Here is a 21,288-nt window from a genome sequence, read left to right on the forward strand (position 1 = left end):
CTGTCTGCACACAGGAGCTGAGCCAGTGTGTGACCCCCAAGAATCATCACCCCACTTTTAAAACCCCTTCTAGCCACCCGGGGGGTAATCAATTCACATACCATAACACAAGACATGAAACTTTGTAATCATGAAAACATCTCTCCTTGGCACAAATGGATGAGTACGATGATGTTGGCACCAGTTTAACTTTTGGAAATTCATTTAAATTAGTTTATTTGTCCTCTGAAAGTGACCCAAAACTTACCCATTTGGAGTCACTGTTACTAACAGACATGGAATGGTTGCTAAGCAACATCATGCATTGTTATTTTCTCATCTAATTTAAAACTCTCAATTCACAATAAAGGTCTTCGGAGAGAAGTTATTGTTCAGGGTGGGCTAAACACCATTTTTCACTGTAGCCCATTCAATTTAGAAAAGAAATTACAGCGTACTGTTTAATCAACATAAAATGATTTGTACAGAACATCTAACATCTTCTTGAAGTGTAGCTGTCTTCCTTTACTAATCAGATCTACTTAATTTATTGTAAACCTTCCCAAGGAGATTTCCCTTCCCCTTCCATTCTTGTTCCTTTTCCCCTTCCTTTAACTTTCAAGACAATTTATAGACACTCTTTCACATGGGAACTAGGAGACCTGGGAAGGAAGATTTGGGAATACAAGACGCACTCTTATTATCCCATAATTTATTCTTGGGAAAGAAGCCTAAGTAGGGAAACCCTAGTTCTAAGGAGTCACTCACCCAAATCCCCCTTCATTAGAAAGAAGATGTATTTACATAGTGTTTTCTGATATGAATGCTACAAAATCAGTCATTTGTTCTAATAATAATCTGGCTCCACTTCAAGTATCCTGGGAGAGCATTCCTAAGGAATCCTCCCAAAGGATGGAACGTTACATTTTTTTCAATCATCCAATAATATTTCTTGACATTAAGATTAACTTCTTGGCAAAATTTGTTGGAAGGAAGTGCATTTCGTCAAATAGGCAAAGCCTTTCTGCAGAGTGACCACCTCAATGTGTATTGAAACATCAAGTGAATCAAAATAGATTAAAATAGGCTCTTCCTTCATCATGATTGCTTGGAACCTGAAACAATCTAAGGGAAAAAAAAACTCATGGAAGGAAAGAACTATAAATGTGAATAAAGGGCAAAACTAAATGGAATATTTTAAAGGAAATGTAATTTTGTTACCATAACAATATGGAGAAAATCTGATTTTCTTAGCAGCAGAATCTCTCCTAGGACAAGATTGATTTTGGTTGGCTTAAAACCTTATTAAGCCCCTGGGTTTGTGTGCTTGTAGGAGAGGACACTGCCCAGAGAGGACATTTAAATCACAGTAGAACAGAGACCCAAATGTGGCTAGGCGGAGGGCAGGGTTTTCTTGGCTTTGTAGATTTATTTTCATGATAGAGGCTGTGGTTTTGGGGTTCAAAGGGTAAAAGCAGCTAGTCACACCAGAAAAGAAGCTGGAGAAAGAGTCCCAACAGCTAACAGAGGGGTTTTACTAGGATTTTCTATGCCTGAGGGGGTCTCACTTTCTTCCCTAATGATACAACCAGGCACACCCACCAGTTAAGGAACCAAACAATCTGGGTTCAAGTCTCTGCTAATCCTGTGACCTTGGGCTGACCCCACATCCTTCTGCATGCAACAATGGGCAGAGCAAGACCCCAAAATGTGCTGGGGACGAAGGTGCTCACGCACAGCAGGGCCAATCACGTGCACTGCGGCTTCTGCAGCCTCTCTCTTGGGCTAATAATGTTCTATCGTCATCATCTTGAAATTCCTAATCATTTTTAAACAAGGGACCCTGTTTTTTAGTTTTGATCTGGGACTCATAAAGTGTGTACTAAGCCCATAAATATGTGCAGCATTAGACAGAAACCCCGTTCATCATCAGCGCCTGCCGTCATCTTTTCCCCTTCTCCCACCAAAACGTCTCAGGAAAACTTCAGGACCCAGACCCTGGTAACAAAGCTGGAATTCATGGGTGATAAGGGGAGCAGAGGTGGCAGAGGAGCTGGCTTGTGCACAAGGTACTTATTGGGCAGAATGGGAACAGGGACTGCCCAAGGGGATCCAGCCACATCTGGACCATCTCACTTCCAAGTTCTTGTGGAAACTTTGTAGACCGGTAAAACGCGCATTGGCCAAGACTCTTTACAAATCAAACTTAGTGACTCGCATGTGATGGCCTCATCAATTGTTTACACATAAAAATAGTACTTAAAAAGTGCAAGAGACACCTGAACACATTTTATCTTTTTAAGTATTTTAAATATGAGGCTCACCCCTGTCCTCCTCAGGGCAAGAGAACCATGCCAGCCCTAATGGGCTTTTCTGTCTCAGTATGAATGAGCTATTCAGCAAGCCAACAAACTTTAAATAAATCGCCTTCTATTCTACTACTTATCAAATACAACTTCTAATGCCCAAGCAGGTCAACTTCAAGTTCGAAAGTGCTTTAATTTCTGAAATTTGCTCATGTGCAAGTCTGTGGACACTCTGCTCTCACATCCAAGCTCCAGCCACGGCTTATTGCTATAAATAAACATCAGCCACCTCTAGAGTCTGGAGACTCAGGCACCCTGAGGTAGGTCCCCTGCAGAGAACAGACTGAGGAAGACTCTGAATATAGAGTCCAGGGCCTCAGCACCCAGGTCTAGTAAGTGAGGCAGAACCTAAAGGTCAACTCAACCTTTGTGGCCACAGGTACCTGACCAGAAGGGTCATGACAGACCCTCCAAGCACAGATTGCCGCTGAAATATGGATTACTCACTGAGTCTGTATTCTGAAGTGTCAGTGTATATGAAAAATGAGCTTCATCTGCATCCCACTGCATAGTCACTAATTCTAAAATAAGGAGGCTTTACATTCAGAGACAAATTGCCCAGAATCAAGTTTGTGTTCCTAGTTGCTCCCTCCAGCTCCCTCTCATTCCTTCCAAATGCCCCAGTCAGTAAGCTGCAATCCCATCCATATACATATATTTACCAGCTGTTTCCAGCAGGGTCACGGAACATTCCAGATGAGTTGTGAATTCACTCATTTCCCAATGATGAGATCAGCACACCTTCATCAGGAATAAATGAGTTAATTTATGTTGTTGTGCTACTACATAAGATGAAAATGTTAGAAATGGATCTATTATAAACACAAAGGTCACCACAAAAGAGAGAGTGAGAGAGATGTCATATCATGGCAAATGGAGCCCTTGAGTATTCTAAATATAGCCGTAGTCAAGACTAGTACTAATAGTCTAAGCACCTTTTAGAAAATCATTTTTCTCACGTTGCCCTTTGTATCTGACAAATATTGATTTGAGTGGTGTTTTGGATAAACAATGAAAACAGTGCCTTGCATATAATGGGCCACCTCGCAAACTTCCCCTCCAAAACAGGAGAACCCTGGACCCAGCAGGGCTGAGGTGGGAGGTGAAAATTCGGTGACTGCGTACGTCCCAGGCAAGCCCCTCAGCCTCTGTCCCCTCCGCCGGCAAGGTCCACAGAATTATGGAGTGGGAAGAAAGCTCTGCTGCAGTCCAGTTTCATGCTCCAACTTCACAACTGAGGAAACTGAGGCCCCAGGCTAGGACATAGTACACCTAGGACACGGTACACCTAGGACATAGTACACCTAGGACACGGTACACCTAGGACACGGTACACCTAGGACACAGTACACCTAGGACACAGTACACCTAGGACTCAGTACACCTAGGACTCAGTACACCTAGGACATAGTACACCTAGGACACGGTACACCTAGGACACGGTACACCTAGGACACGGTACACCTAGGACACGGTACACATAGGACTCAGTACACCTAGGACTCAGTACACCTAGGACTCAGTACACCTAGGACATAGTACACCTAGGACACAGTACACCTAGGACATTGTACACCTAGGACACGGGTACACCACCAACACACAGATCATTGCAGAAAGCTTCCAAGTTCCCTCTATAAACACTTGGGGTGTGTCCACCTAGGGGCCCTTCAAAGTCTAAAAGTCACTGATTTTAAAAAATATTTTTTAGTGCATTATAGTTCTACATGATAATTGGATTCATTCTGACCCAGTCACACATGCCTAGAGTGTAACTTAGTCCACCTCAGTCCTCAGTGCCTCCCTCTCCCTCCGCTTCTCCCTCCCCGGAGTACCCTCCCTCTGCTCCACTGGTCTTCCTCCTATTTTTCTTTTTCCAGTAAACCCACATCTCAGTTGGAACAAGCAGAGCTCTCACTACTAAATTCTTTCTATTGAAAAAAAATTATTTTGTAAAAAATCAAGTGTTCCCTATTAATTAGGAAATCAACAGGACAACAGTAGGAAAGAACTGAGAAATGATCAAGGAAGGAGCCTGGAGAATTGGGATCTGGGCCCTGTTCCAGAACATTCCACAGTGGGCCTCGGACAAGAATTGCCAACTGACCTCAGCAATTTGGCTGTTCACAATTGTCAACATTCTGGAATGATGTCAGCAATGGCAAAAGTCTTCGAGTAGCTGAGACAAAGGCAGCTTCCTCTGGAAGGGAAGCCTTTTTTTTAGACACACACAGGCACACACACGTGCTATTGTATGATGTTTCCATACATGTACACATTGCAAAAATACTCGCAATTCCTGCTTTTATATTTTTGAAATGTACGGTGCGTGACTGTCATCGTAGTCACCCCAGTGTGCAGCCAACCTTTCCCAGTTGTCCCCAGCCTCTGGCAACCACCGTCCACTCTCAACTTCCCGCATTCCATGGTAGGGAGCAGAATGGAACTGGGGCAGGGGGAATGCGTATTTTAATTTAAAAAATGTAATTAATCACACACTGAAGAACTATAAGCATGTCACAGTGTCTCAACACACATTTCCAATAGATGGAGACCAAAGGACCCTGCCCATAATTGGTGAAGTGACATTTCAACACAGGAAAGCAGCTTTGGTTCATGTTCTTTCCACACTCCTTCCAAACACTAGCCTTTCAAAGAGAAATCGTCAATGATTCACTGCCAACGGATCTTATTTGTTAATCAGCATGGCCATAGGGTGCTACCTATAGCATTTATTTAAGAACAATTAATACTTAATTAGTTAATATTTGATTAGCCATCGATTATTTAATTAAGAATATGACAGCTGCCCACAAGGTCAAGCATCAAGACAGAAACTGGCCCTTTTATGTGGGATGAATCACACAGAACAAGAAAGTTCTCAGTCAGGACTGTTAGCCACAGAGTCCCAAAATAGACACCCCTCCTGGCCTTGGCCTCAACAGTACCCTTCTGCCTGGAGCACCGGAGTCTTGCCTTTGCCCTAGCCCTGGCTGACACACTCCTCTTCATCCCGCGGAACCCTTTCTGGGCAGCCTTCCGAGACCGCCTCCCCCACAGACTCCTCACACTGGACCCTAGCGGCCTGCTTGCTGTGCACATCCCCCATCTGGTTGAGGTGGTCGGGGACTGTGTCTGGTTTACTGCCTAATGCCCAGGGCAGGGCAGAGGACCTTCTGCAGTGGGAGATCAAGAAACATTTGTCACATAAGCATGTGGCACGGTGACAATTTAGAGTGTAAGAATGGAGGCGTACCCACTCTTTTCTTTCTAGTAAAGAAGTAGACATTCAAACTAGCTCACCAGGGTGTTGACAGAGAAGACTATTCAGGAACTAGGAAGGACCACGAACTGGGAGAGCTTCCTCTCCCTCCCTCCCCGCCTCCTTGCTCACTCCTCTCTCCCGCTGCCCACGGGGAACTTTCTTCTCTTCTTCCTCGTACTGCACATGCTCTCAAACCCAACTCCGCAGACCTTCGATTCCGTGGACCACAAAGATACCCAAGTCCACTGACCTTAAAATTCAGTGTGCTCAAATGCAGAAGTAGGCACACATCCACTGTGGGAAACACCTCTCGGTGCCCACCCATCAGGGAGGAGCTGTCCAAACCCCTTGTCTGGCATCTGCCAAGGGTCACTTTCTAGACAGTCAGCAGCAGACTCCATATTCAGTTTCTTCTGTCAGTTCAGCCTTGACCCAGCCTGCAAAGAGCCACAGCTGGGTCTGTGACCCTGTCCCATGCACTCACCCCTCCAACTCCAAGAGAACAGAAGAAAATAACCCTATGGCACCATTTGGGTGTCACCAGAAGCAGGAAAATAATCACCATCAAGCATGACCAATATTTTGGTGGACAGGCCACCTGTCTCCCCTGCTAGGACATGTGTCTGGGGATTGATACCAATGGGGGACTCAGTCTCCTAGGTGTATTCAAGCTCTCTGATTTGTAGTACTGCGACCATCCCTTAGCTGTACTCTACACAAAGTCGTGGTGACACAGCAATAAGTCAAATTTAGAAGGATCATCAGTCTCATTTCTTCTGAGGCTGTGATGTTTAAGCAATCTCCATGGTCCAGGACCACCACTACTGGAAGCTACAGAGGTAGCCAGGCCACAACACCCAGAGATTCCTCCAGGTTCCAGAAACTACACTCCAATAATAGCCTCTGTGTTATCCAGTTACAACTTTGATAAACAGAATCTGACTGGACTCCCATCAGCCAATAGGGATGCCTCATCTTGGCCCAGTCAAGAAATATCCAGGGGTATATGGTCACCAGCCTGGGAAAAAAGGGAGCTGTGGAAGGAAGTGTCCAGAGAAGTAGCATGGCTTATTTGGTAGTTTGAACATGGTTTCCAACATTTACTTACATATCCAAAACTAGGTAGTTGCCCAGGAAAGATTCTCTGGCAAGTCACCCAGATGGTAGAAGGCAGTTTTAAATGAGAGTTATCCTAAACACAGGCACCCCACGAGAGTTCACTAAATACTACCTGCTGTGATGCTGTCTACGTTAATCCCTGGCAGACACAAGTAGCCACCACCAGCACCTCATTCATTTCTCACTCTGGTCAATGGAAGAATCTACATCACAGTCCCTCGCATGGGCGCCTGACAACCATGAAACTAACTTCCGGATAATGGGTTGATCTGAGGTAGCAAAGAACCCCAGTACCTCTTCCACTGCTGTAATCACCTAGAGGTCCACATGCTCTGGATGGGCCATCAAAAGGTGGTAGAAACCAGGCATAGTGGTACAAGCCTGCAGTCCCAGCTAACTGGGGGGATGAGCAGGGAGGATCACTTACACCCACAAAATGAAGACCAGCCTGGGTGACGGAGCAAAGCCCTGTCTCAAGAAACAAAATAAGATGGTACAGCCTCCATCAAGCTGGTTCACAGACAATCATGTGGGCATAGCCAACCATCACCCTGTTAGATACGTAGGTTGAGTGAGAATAAACTCTCATGTTAAAACATTGAGATGTCCGATTCTTACTGCAGTAAAACCCAGCCTATTATAATCAAAACATGAACTCTCAATTAAGTTCCAGATGAATCAAACTCAGATCTTAAGCCAACAAAACAGGCTTGCAAAAAGCCTTTGACATTTAGAGCCTCCGCTCAGAATTAACAGGATTTCTAGTTCTTCTAGAATTAGGAAAGAGTACAGTACCATGACCTATAAGATTATGAGAACATAATTCTCAGGGCGTTGAATGCACAAAAGCACTCGAGACCCAGCCATGAATTTGGGACTGGAGGACTAAACCATGACTAATCAGTCTGCAGTGCCAGTCCACTGCCTTGAATACCCATAAGAAACAGCATCACTGTCAGGTCAGTCATCCATGCAGACCAATAATTTGTTTGACAATGACATAAAATTGTGTCCCCACTTTTCTGCCTTAAACTGCATGTTGTTGTAACCTAATTTCCTACAGTTTTGTTTCCAGTCACTTTTTACCCTCAAATAACCTTATAATTCTGATAATTAGGAGCATTAGCAGACAGAAGTTTGTAAGGGGAAATTAGATCAGTTCAGGTATCGCCCTACCCAATTAAAGTAATTATCTAGAAATTCAAATGGTACAATCAAAATTCAGAGCATTCTACTCATAGCCAAGTTTTTCCTCATGTGTTCACTGTTACTATTACTAATAATTGTCATTACGGACATAAGTATGTCCTCGGCCAGGGCAGGGGAAATGACACAGTTTTCTTTCATTCCTCTCCATACAAACATGGCTGCCAGGACACCTTGGAAGCCAGCAATTGTCTTAGTGAGTCTCCCTACTGCACTTGACCATGGAGACCCTCCCTGAAACTCTCCACACCTTTGTCCCAGTAATAGGACCTGCACGTTTCCCTTCCTACCCCTGTGACCACTACTTTTTGGTATCCTTAGTGGATCTTGCCTCTTCTACCATCCCTTGAGTATTGCAGACACTCAGAGGCTGCTGCAGCCAGGGTCCCTGGAGGCTTGGCTATTGCTCAAAATGGCAGCAGACCTTGGCATCAACCACTTGGTGCTGGTTCTGCAGGAATGCAGGATGCTAGAGTTAGGGGTCATGCAGGCTTCCACCAAGATTTCAGAGGAAGACCTGGGAGGCCAGGCAAGGTGCAGCAGGGTTGGAGTCCCTGTGGAGACACCCTAAGAAGTCAAAGTGTGAGATGCGAGAAGGAAGCCGAAGCTGCAGTGGAGACCCCCAAGATTAAGAAATGCCAGCAACATATGACATCATCCTAGGAAAGCTGCAGTAATGGAGCAGAGACAAGCCAACAGAAAGGCCACTTGGGCTGCAACAAACAAGGCCACAGCAGGGGAGCTACAGAAGCCCTTTGGAGAGGAGGACATCATGATGCCATGTGTTCCAGATGACAGACACAGAACTGTAGGACTTGTTTTCTCTGCTGGATTTCGGTCTTGCTTTTGGCTCCATCCCTTATTTCTATGTCCCTATTTTTGTAAATGGAAATTTTTACTCAGTACCTTTATATATTGGATATTTGTAAATTGCTTTTAATTTTATAGGACCTCACAATGGGAGATTGCTTGAGGCTCAGAGAAGAATTTGGACTTGAACATTGAGCAATCTTGGAACTGTTGAGACTATGGGGACTCTTGGGAATGGACTAAATGTATTTTGCATTTTCAGATGAGTGTGAGCTTTTGGGGGCCAAAGGCAGAATGTTATGGTTTGAATGTGAGGTGTCCCCCAAAAGCTCACGTGTGAGACAATGCAAGGAAGTTCAGAGAAGAAATGATTGGGTTGTGAGAGCCTTAACCCCATCAGTGAATTTATCGCCTGATGAGATTAAGAGAGTGGTAACTGGAGGCGGTGGGCATTGGGAGCAAGGCTGTGGGGTATATATTTGAATCTGGTGAGTGAAGTCTCTCTCTGCTTCTTGATCATCATGTGATCATATGCTACACTCTTCCGCCATGTTGTTCTGCCTCACCTGGAAACCTCAGGAATAAAGCCAGCTATCTATGGATTGAGACCTCTGAAATTGTGAGCCCTCAAATAAACTTTTCCTCCTCTAAAATTGTTCTGGTCAGATCTTTTAGTTACAGAAGCAAAAAAGCTGACCAAAACACAGATGCTCCATGAAACTCTCAACACCTTTGTCCCAGTAATAGGACCAGCTCATGTTTCTCCCTTCCCCTGTGACCACTGCTTTTTGGCATCCTTACTGGCTCTTGCCTCTTCTGTCATCCCTCAAGTACTGACATTCCTCAAGGCTCCACCTGCAGCCCACAGCCTTCCCTGTTGTACATATTCTCCCTGAATGACAATACATACTCTTATCTGCCAAGTGTATCTAGCAATGTCCAGATCCCTTTCCTGAACTCCAGCTGTGTCCCTTTTGTATATCTCCACCTAGGTATCCCATAACCACTTCAGATTCTACAAAACAAAACCCATCACTTCCTTCATTGTCGATGTTTTCTGTTCAGTCCAGATCTGTGGTAGTTGAATGATGTCCCCCCAAAAGATATATCCACCAGAAACATCAGATTGTAACCTTATTTGGAACAAGAATCTTTGAAGATATAAATAAGTGAAGGATCTCAACACAAGATCTTCCTGAATTTAGGACAGGCCCTAAATCTAATGATGTCCTTATAGAGAAAGACAGGGAGAGATTTGAGACACGGAGACACAGGAAGGGGAAGAACCCATGGAAACAGAGGCAGAGATTGGAGGGCTGTATCTATAAGCCAGAGAACACCAACAATTGCCAGAGCCACCAGAAGTAGAACATGGAATAAACTCTGCCCAGAGTCCCCATGAGGAATCCATTCTGTTTACATTTTGGCTTTGGACTCTGGCCTTCCCAGTCAATGAACCACAAATTGAGGCTGTAAACACCCCAGTTCATGGAAATTTGTTACCACAGCTCTAGGACACTGATAAGTACCAGCCTGCCACCATCCAAACCCTGGCATATGTCCTCCTGTTCCACTTTCCATTTCCAAGTGATCACAGAACTCTGCTGACTATTCCTTGATTATCTGCCACATCTGCCCTCCTCCCCCTCCAGCCTCCACCCTCCTCACTGCAGCCCCACCAGTCATGCCTAGAGTTTCTTCAGAGCCCCCACACTGGTCTTCTTGGCCTCCATCTCTTTTCTGTCAAATCTGGCCTTCACACAGACACCAGAAAGACCCTTCTAAACACACGCAAGAGAACCACACTCAGCGGTTGAGGCTCCAAGAACCCAATGAAGCCCTTCCTTGCCAGGCCCCATGCATTTCCCAGCCCCATCTCACTCCATTACTGGCTCTCCACTGTCCCCAGATACACCTGCATCACTACTACGGGTTTCTGGATTCCCAGGTGGTTTCTCCTCTTCTTCCACCTGCTCAGAATTTCCCCCAGACCTGGACTGCCTGACTTCACCCTGTCACTGCATCACCCCGATTTCCCTCTGCCTTCTTCCTCCACTTGTGATATGCTGTGATAACATTGTCACCAGGTTGTGTTAGGACCCTCGTGATAACATTGGATCCACCCCAATAATCCAAGGCAATTTCCTCAATACGCAGATGAGCAACTTTAATTCTATCTGCAATCTTAATTCATCTTTTCCATTTAACCTAACATATTTACAGGTCCCAGGGATTAAGGTATAGACTTCTGCAGGGGAGAGGGTCAGGTATTGTACTGCCTCCCCAAGGGATCTTCAGGAGGCAGTTCTGGGAGATCTGAAAGAGAAATCAGGGGAGAGGAGTTATCAGCAGGACTAGTCCAAGAACCAGGAAGAAGCTTAAGCAGCAAGAAAGACCTTCCAAGAGCAAAGCAGAGTGTCAATCTTAGGAGACCTGAGTTAATGGGTGCATGGTCACAGTAAAAATGCAGACCTCAGCAACAAAACAGGGGCCCTATTGGTGAGACTGGGATGCAAGTGAAAACTTGGTCACTAGAGCAGGATCAGAGCAACTCTTCCAAAAAGGTTGAGGAAATGCGTCAGGTGTCCAGGGATTTAACCCTAAAGTTCCTCTAACCCTGAAGTAAGACAGATCACATCCCAAGGTTGGAAGGCATGAGCTTCCAGGACAAAACCAGGTCACCTGGTTAGAAGTATCAGGTTCAAAAAGGGAGCCGGCATCAGCTCATAAAGCCCAACCAACCAGATGATGGAGAAAAAGGCGGACCATTCAGGGATCTGCCTGGCCAAAGAGGAGATGAATGGCACACGGGAGGCAGCGGAGGGCAGATGAGCAGATGCCGCGCTCAGCCACCAGCTCCAGCTATGCCGAACAGGTAGGCTCCCAGCCAACGCCAATCCAGAAAATAGAAGGGAACTTCAGAGGGCACATTGGTAGCGCATGACAAAGAAGAATATTGACAACATTTGTCCAGCAGGAATTTGCCTCCAGTTATGCTGCGCGGCCAGTGACGCGCACGATCTCCGTCATCCCTTCAGAGAATCCGAAGCCGAAGAGCCCGTCATGAATACAAGGTCAAGGGGGATGCTTGGGAACACCAGGGGGCCCGGGGAAGGACACAGTCATGCTCCAGGCTCCTGTGTCACCAAAGAAACAACCAAAAGAACAAGTCAGCCTTTGAAGAATTCTGACTTGCAGAAGTCAAAGGAGCATAGGGCATAAAAAGGAGTCTCCTCCCCATTTTGTGCTCTCCCTTTGCTCTTAGATCCTGTTTATTTCCTAAGAGATCTTGGGACATTGCTGCAAGACGCCGAAGGCCCAGCAGGCTGTGTTGTAATTAGTTTTAGCCATCAGCTGAAAGCACCTTTGTCTTATTTCTCGAAAGTCAAAGCCAATCGATACACCCTACGCTTTATACCTCCTCTGGTTAATCAGAAGGTCAATAGCGGGAACTCTCTACCCGGAGATGGTGGAAATCCTTAGGACTACAAAAAGAGCAAAATCCATGCTGTGTTCCCCTGAGAAGTCACCAAAGGTGAACTGAAAGGCACAGGCCTTACAGAGCAACAAGATCCCAGGTAACCCCAGAGACCAGGAGCTAGGACCCAGATGAAACTCACATTTCTAAGTTAGTGCCTTTGCATGGCCTGGGGCCCCACTATTAAAAATGAATATATTAATTGGATCACAGCCAACCTTTTTAACCAAAGTTTCCAATTTGCAATTTAATAAACTCCTGCCACAGTGACTAGTTAATGAAAACTAGAGTATTAAGACCCTGTTCAAAGCCCCCACACAGCCTGGGAGGGTTGGTTATAGATAGCATCCGATTTCAAACAGCAAGACTTGCATTCTGGAAAGCACGCAGTTTGCAGAGCAAGAATTATGACTGCAGGACTATTTTATGTCTGCTCCAAAGGTACACCCCTGGTTAAGCCCAAAATGGAAAACTATTTTTGTACGACTGCTTACCAGGGCAAGTCTCAGGCCCCAGGTGATTCCCATCAGGTCCAATGTTGGCCAAAAGCAGGGTGATCTGAGGGCTGAGCTGCCATTGGGTTTCTCCCGGGAGGTTGTGCAGAAACTTCTGCCATCTTTGTGCAATCAGGAAGAAACCAAAAGAGTTGATAGGGAAACAGAAGTAGGGCACACCTGGGCGTGGATTTCAGAAAGCCAAACAAAGTTGCCACTCACTCCTAGATTGCAGGAGAAAGCTCCCAGTTCTAGAATGAACAGAAGCCCACAGTACTTGCCGGGCACGTCCCAGAGCTTGGAGGAGTTTGGTGGAATACACGTCCCCGTGGGTCCATTACAGCTTAGGACTTGGGTGGTATCATCCCCAACCTTCACCCTAAAGTCAGAGGGGAGAAGCAAGGCAGATGTGCCTCCCCAAACATGTGCACAGCACCCAAGTTAATTCAGGCTGGATTCGGCCCCGCGGAAACTGAGTTCACACTTCTCGGGCGACTGGCTGAGGAAGGGCTAATAGGACCACCCGGTGCCGATGAGCTCTTGCCTTCAACCTCCTCAGAAACTCCCTCCTGACTCTCAAGACTCTGTGTGGTCTGCCCCAGGCCCCCGGCAGCTCGACTTCGAGTAAGCAAGGATCTTCTCGCCTCCTCCCACAGACTGCCTCTCTGTTTCTTGCTCCCCTTTTCCAGGGTCCACCGCAGTCCACAAAATCAACCCACGCCCACAGTGCTCAGACCCCGGGGCACCACAGAGTGATAGGACTGAGGCCTGAGGGGACTGCAATTTTCCAGGATATGTGTCGGGATGCAGGCTCCCCACACCACTCCCGGTGACCCACACTGGTATTTTCCATGAGGCAGGGGTTACGCTCAAGGGGCTTCATAGTCAGATAAGCATCTCTGATGGACTGGAACAGAATTGGACACACCAGAAATTGGTGCAATCCTTAATAAATGCCATTCCCACCAGCTTTTCAGTGGATACACACCCACCCACACATCTACGGGACCACGATGTGAGATGTAGTCCTATGGGGGCTTATTAAAACAAAATTTAAAAACTGGAAAAACAACTTTCTAAACCCAGAGTCTCTAACTGATTTTGATCTCACTCTGTCCTTTAAAACATTTTGAAAACTAAACTCTCAACATATACATATTTGGAAGTATATCAAGTATATTTATGTTTCTCAATTTTGTATGCATATGTATGAACTAGCATTCTTTATACAATGTACCTTACAACTATGCTCAGAAATAGAAATGAAAGGCTATGTGGAAATAGGAATAGAAATCTGTCTTTTGATGTTTCCTACCTGTGTCCATTTAAGAACCCCGGGCAGGCACCGCCTGTGTCCTCGGAGATGATACCCCGGCTCCTACACTCCCTCACTTCCTGGAATCCCTCCTGTCCTCTTGGGAAGATGTGGTTCCTGCCCACAGGTTCCTCAACACTTGCACCTCTCCCTTCCCCATCCTGCAACACAAAGGCAAGAGGCAGGGAGGCTGCAGCATTAGCGAAGTGTCTAAAAGGCCAGACTCAGCATGTGGGGATGACATTCACAGAAGGGCAAGCAGGTCACAGGTGCAAGCACTTATTTTCTGCCAGGGATGTAATTCAACCCGTATCACGTCTCAGCGTGGGCTGCTATAACAAAACACCTGAGGCTGGGCGGTGAAAACAGAAACATTTATGTCTCATGAGGCTGGAAATCCAAGATGGAGGCACCTGCAGATTAGGTTTTTGGTAAGGGCCTCTTCCTGGCTTACAAAGGGGCACTTTCTCACTGTGTCCTCACATAGAAGACTGAGAGAGAGCTCATGGTCTCAAACCTGTTAACTTCCTGAAGGTCACCATCATATTGAGGGCTGGGGCTTCAAGGTGAATCGGCAGTGGGAGACGCACAAATGTTCAATCCACAGCACAACACTTACCCTGCAGTGGCAAAAAGCTTAGTAATAACCCAACATGCTCTTTGTAGGAGACGTTTGTTGAACGTCTCTCCACCTGCCATGCACGCTGCCTCTTCGCTTCTTTCGGGAACCCTCCTCACACATGTTCTGCATCTCTCCCACATTCTCAGGTGGAGAACATGGCCAAGCCAACAATCATCAATCAACCACTAGCATATTGCACTTCCTGAGCTGTAGTGTTTGGCTTTAGGGACAGAAATTCACACAGAAAACCTAAGCCAAGGGGGAACAAGGAGACTCTGACTGAGATTGCAAATGGAGAGATAAGCTCTTTCCCTTTCCATGTGCACCTGAGCACAGAACGGTGGAAGACCCAGCTGCAGCAGCCATCTTGCCATTGTGGGGAGGGGAAAGGCCTCTCTAAGAACAAATTCACCCAGAGGAAGTAGAGCTAAGAACTGCAGAGCAACCAGGACATGGTAACAAAGTTGGAGCCCTGCAGCCTGGGCCTTCTTTTCCATTTTGTAAACAAAAATATCCAGTTTTTTAGACCAGTGGCGGGAACTTCTCTATGACTTACAATTTCAAGGCTCTTAATGATATATCTTCTGTCTCCCAGACACAGTATAAGGCTCATAACTTCTCTAACTTCTATACACAGGGTGGGCACTGGCTAAATTTTATTGACTAAGTGGACAGACATTTTCTTTCAAAGCAGCAAAATACAAATTACTGCAGAAAGGGAGGCTGGGCTCAGAGGTTAGGGCACTTACCTAGAATAAGAAAAGTTCTGGATTCAATCCCAGTACTATCAGAAAAATAAAATGTTATCTTTCCAGTGAACAATTTTGGACATGAGTATCATATACCCTAATGATCTTGTTGAAACAAAACCACTTATTTAAGCTTTTAAAGAGTAGCTATGAGACATAAATGGCCAGAGTTTATTTGATTTGTACAGCACAATGTACTAATAAGCTGTTGCTACAGCATGTTTCACTGATCCTTAGTAATTTGATTCTATAATTTTCTCAGATTCTTTTCCAAACCCAAATGTAAAGTTCATATTGAGAGACCATTATGCTTGAGTTAATTTTAGTTTAACATGCATCCATTCAATAGCAGTCAACTAACAGGGATGTAGTGCCTCTGTGTTCCAAGCCCCATACCAGGCCTGGCTTCATGAAGCAGATGTGAGGCATTCTATCAGCTGCAATGAAACTGGGCTTTATATTCAGAAAACAGTGGGTTTTACCAAACCATTCCAGACATTTTCTAGAAAGCAATTTTGTCTTCTCTGTAAAATTAGCCTTCAGTCTTCTAAGCTTTCAGTTCCCTTCAGACTTAAAATGACTATTGAAAATTTTTGTATTTTTATTTTGTAAACTGGGAAATAATGCAATAAAAAGAAAGTAACTCTTGAACTTGTCAAAAGGCAAATATATTAGGATTATTTTGGTTTCAATCAATAGAAACTGAATTAGAAGAGTTTGGGCTAAAGGGGGAAGCCGGATGGCCCCAAGACACACTTTTCTTGCGGACAGAGAGGAGAAACAGACCTGGAATGTGAGTGTTCTAGGACTGTTTCTCCTTCTCTGCACGCGGGCTTCATTATCTAGACTATCTGCATCCCGAGGTCAAAAGAGAGGTGTCAGTTGCTCTGGGCTTATATTTTCACAGTTTTGTAGCCAGAAAGAGACAAATTCCCTTTCCAGTCTAAATCTCCCAGCAGAGAACCCTTGATTGGCCAACTTAGGTTTAATGTAGTATGACCAACTATTCCAATTTACCTGAGAAAAACTTTCTGGAACTTTCCATTTTGAATTTGGGAAAGTTCAACAAACCAGAACAAATTCAACCTTAATTCAACACCTCTATCCCAAGTCATTGCTATGCCAACGAAGTGAGTCATGAAGTCTACAATTTAATGCCTACCCTTAAATTGGTCCCTTTTGCTAGTGATGTGGGACCATACAGGACCCTCACAGACCTCGTGGTGGGGTGAGGGAAAAGAATGGCTTCTGTCCAGAAGGGTGGGTTAGACTTTTGCTAGTAATGTGGGACCATACAGGACCCTCACAGACCTCGTGGTGGGGTGAGGGAAAAGAATGGCTTCTGTCCAGAAGGGTGGGCTAGACAGAACTACCCAAATGTGACTGTTGTAAGTCTGGCACCTGTCCCAGTTGGTTTCTATCATGCATGCCTAATGATTTGATTAGTAATTGTTGAAACATTCCAATCACATCAACTCACAGAATTTCAATTCTTTGAGCTCACTACAATGAGTCTTACTGCGTTTATTGCTGCTCTAGTGAAACCAAAGAGTTAATACACAGTTTAACCACTTCCATATCTAAGAAATCTAATTCATTTCTTAGAAATGATCCCACTAAGTAACTATGTTAATCCCTTGTCGTGTCTTCTTAACGACCCTAGCCTGTCAAAACACATCCTTTAGTGGGATGTCAAACAGGCATTTGTCTCAGCGTAATGTGTGCATGCTGTCAGGTCGCAAGTTCCACCTTCTAGCAATTTTATTTTCTTGAGAACTTGGTCTCCCCTTCATGTGTTTTAGAATTGCTTGAATTCTTTGGCTCATTCTTTCAGGAAACAGAATTAATATTTAAATGCGGTAACAGTGTAATTTCAAGAATGTCTTAGTAATAACCAGAGTTCCCATAACATAAATTATCCTACCCTTTAATGGCCTTACTTCCTTTTTCAAGACAGACAATCAAGACAAGCAGGGAGAGAAGGGTTTGTAGTCTGTTAAATCTTTCAGGAAGACTTGGGATTGTTGAACCAAGATGCAAAGTCGAAAAATATAAAAATTATGGATAGAATCTGTCCCCTTCCACATCCTCTGCTTTGAAGATAAGACATTCAACACCATGCGAGTGAAATAGTGCAAATAAACAGCAGGGGCACCAAAAGCCACCACAATCCACGGGACTCAGGGTTCCTACTCACAGCCTTCCTCTCAAGCGCACACAATTTGGGCTTTCCAGCTAGAAGGCAGTCACCTGGGAAGCACTTGTGGTCTCTAGGGACATGGTGACCACCCCAACATGAAGCATCTCTCATTTTCCTTGGTTGAGCAGATCAAATTCAACATATCTCCTAGTGATGTTCACTAGGAAAACGAGGGCAAATACAGCAGCAGAAAATACAAATGGGTATGTTCACAGAGTTCATTTTCTGTTGAAAACAAAATACCTGAGGCTAGGTAATTTATAAAGAGAAGAAGTTTATTTAGCTTACAGTTCTGAAGACTAAAATTGCAAGATCAAATGGCCCAACTATTGGGTCTCTGCGGAGGACCTGCTGGCAGATGGCATTGGCCTGGCAGGAACACACGCAGAAGAAAACACACGGGAGACAGGAAGCCAGAGAGGCTCCAGTTCAGTTTCTCTCTCTTAAAACAACTCAATCTTGGGGCAATTAACCAGGGTCCCCAAGAGCTACACTAATCCCTCCTGGGGCCACACCCCCAAGGACACAGAGCTTCCGTTCAAGCCCCACCTCTCAAAGGTACCAACACCTCTTCATGCCACCCCACTGGGGACCAAGCTTCCAGCAAGGGTACCCTTGTCCAAACCAGACCCAGAGCAAGGGAGCTGGGCTGAGGCTTCTGAGGCACGTCAGGCCTTGTCTCCTCCACAGCCCAAGCAGGAACCCCAGTCCTCGGCCCCAGAGGATGTGGATGCTGAACAATCCACCTGCAGTCCCACTAGGACGGCCAAGGCCCACGTGCTCCCAACTGTCCCCTCCCCGCCCTGGCCTCCTTGCAGAAATCACCCAAGTCTAAGCACAGTAGAGGCTGGAGGAGAGCCGGGCACGGCCCTCCCTGAGCAAGGCCAGAGGGCGAGAAGGAAGTGGAAAGTCCGGGAAGGAAAGAAGGGCAGAGGGTGCATCAGCATGAAGCAGCCAGGAGTGAGAGAGAGCATCCTGCTGAGCCCGAGCAGGGGACCAAGAGGGAGCCACACAGAGGCCAGGAGGGCAGATTCAGGCTCACAGATCAGGTGCCCCAGTTAATGAGGTTGTGGGGGACATCCTGAAACAGGAGATTTCTTACCAAATTTTAAAGCAAACTGGGACAAATGACCCTAAACACAGAGAAAGGTTATATCTTCGGTGAATTCACAATGTACATCCTTAAAGATTTAATTTTGAAGATGAAAAACGGCAGGTTAAAGTTAGCCTACACTCAGTATTTTCATCATTTGTAGTAACATTTGTACTGTTAGTTTAAAGTCATTTACTTTACATGATCAAATTATAAGTAACCATCTTAATAACAGTTGCCGACCGAATAAGGGACCACCAAAAGACAGCCACCACTGAACTCCTGGAACCTGTAAGTGCTATGTTGAATGGAGAGAAATATTGCTTGCAGAAGTAATTAAGGCTCACAAGATGGGCCATCATCCTGCATTATCAGGTGAGCCCTGTAATGAGACAAGGAAATAATAGGAATTGCTATAGTTGTGTGTTATGCAGTAATAATAAGCTGTATTTGGAATTTGCCTGAACTTGTAAAACTAAAATAAAGGCTCCTGGTGACAAACTTGCTGTGTGACAGGTGACACTCCTGAACAATGCCCATGTGAACCTTTATCTATGATTTGAGTGGTGGCTCCTAGTATAACGGTGTTCTGGTCTTTATCAATGAAGACCAGAGCGTGACTGGGCTGAAAATCACTACTTAGACCCCTGGACTTTTGGAGCAAACTGTCCACAGCACCGTGACCAGAGGACTCCACGTGGCTCTGTCTCTTGACTGCCCCGGCTGCTGACACTGATTGCTGATCGACCGTTGTCACCAGGGCCAGATGACTGACCACCTCTCCCGCGGCGACGACTGCCCCCCAGCCTCCGGCTTATCGGACACCCGAGGACAGACAAAGACACCCGAGGAGCTGAGAGAGGCTACGGCTGAGAAGAGTCCCCTCGGTCTTGCTGACTGACTTCTTGGCTAAGAGATGTTGCATGGAGTAAGTCCATGGGGACTGGACTCTAGGTGAGCAAGGGAGTGAATCTTCAATGTGTTTGTGACTTGCTATTATTAGGAATGTTGAGTTGAGTGTGCACTGTGTGAATAAAATCCACTTGTTGGAACCAAACTCGATTCCTCTCTTACTGCTCACGACAAGCCCTGAATGCCATCACATGTGTCCTCATAAGAAAGAAGCAGAAGGCTGTCTGGCACGCAGGAGAGAAGGCCACGTGACCATTACTCAGAGATGGGGCCGTGCGGCCACAAGCCATGGAAGGCCTGCAGCCCTGAGAGCCAGCAGAGGCAAGGATGGCTTCTCCCTAAGGCCCCGGGGCGGAGGTCCGGGAGGTTGCGGGCATCTTGACTGTGAATCAGACCTCTGGCCTCCAGCACTGTGAGAGCCACATTTCTGTTGTTCTAAGTCATTGAGTGTTGGCGAGTCATTACAGCGGCCACAGGAAACTGTTTTAGGATCAATATCTTCAGAGCACTGTAAAGATGTACCAGTGTAAAACCCAAAAAATCAAGTGAACATACTATTACTAGAATGAATTTGAAACTATCACCACAAACTCTTGAGTTTTTTGGGGGGGCGGGGTTTGGTGTTTTAATTGTTCTTCATTCCAACTTGAGCAATTTAAAAGAAGTTTATAGATAATGATGGCATTCTGAGTTTTTAAAATAAGATATGCATTGAACCTAGGAGTCCCCTTTTTTGTTACCTTTGAAGATCACTAGAATCAAATTCATTATCTGGTTGAAGAAAGCAAGCTCTGCTTTCAGAACGGTGCCGGTAACAGTGAGAAGGAACGACGGACTTCGGAAGGGGCGTGCTGCGCAGCCTTCTGAAGCACTGGCCAGGCGAGAACCACCGGCCAGGCGAGAACCACCCACATGACCCGACTGTCAGGCACACGCCGGGGGGGAGGTGGGTGTTCACGGGCAGCAAAGCAGCAGTGGGATCTTTCTAATGACACAGAGGAAGACAAAGCTGCATCATGGAGCCACCCGTGATGCTGTCAGTCGCGTGACCCCAAGGTCACACCCAATAGTGCCGTCAGGAGACCGTGCAACCCATGCAGAGCCACACACAAGACACCACCTATGGCTTCTCATCAAAAATGCTTGGTCTGCATCCGTTCAGACTAGACAAGCGACTTCTAGCTTATGGGAGAGAAGGCCAAGTGAAGCGGCAAATCCAGAAAGTGGATCATCTCCCAGGGAGACCGGCCTGGCTACTGAGCAAGCCAAGCTCGTGCAACCCGAGGGAGCCACACCTCAGGACAGAGGCCCGAGGAGGGCTCCACTCCAGAGACCGTGAGCTTCCTGGGTGGGCCTCAGCTTCATCCACCGTTCAACCGGCCATTTGGGAGATAGTTGGAAAATCCCGAAGACTGAACAAAGAATGAGATACAATAAAAATGGAGAGGACGGCATTACTAACCAAAAAAAGGACCTCTACTTAGCATAGACAGTAGGCTAGTATTTTGGCCTTAAAACGCCTGCATGCATACATGTCATCTACAACATTGGAACACATACACAGTATGAAGTAATATGCCCTATGGTGTTAAAAGTGATCTTAGGATAGGAATAAGGTGTTTTTATGTTCTTAGTTTTGTTTATGTGTATTTTCTAACTTTCTAGGATGTCCATTTGCTA

This window comes from Sciurus carolinensis, chromosome 6 (assembly GCF_902686445.1).
Source record: "Sciurus carolinensis chromosome 6, mSciCar1.2, whole genome shotgun sequence".
NCBI lineage: Eukaryota > Metazoa > Chordata > Mammalia > Rodentia > Sciuridae > Sciurus > Sciurus carolinensis.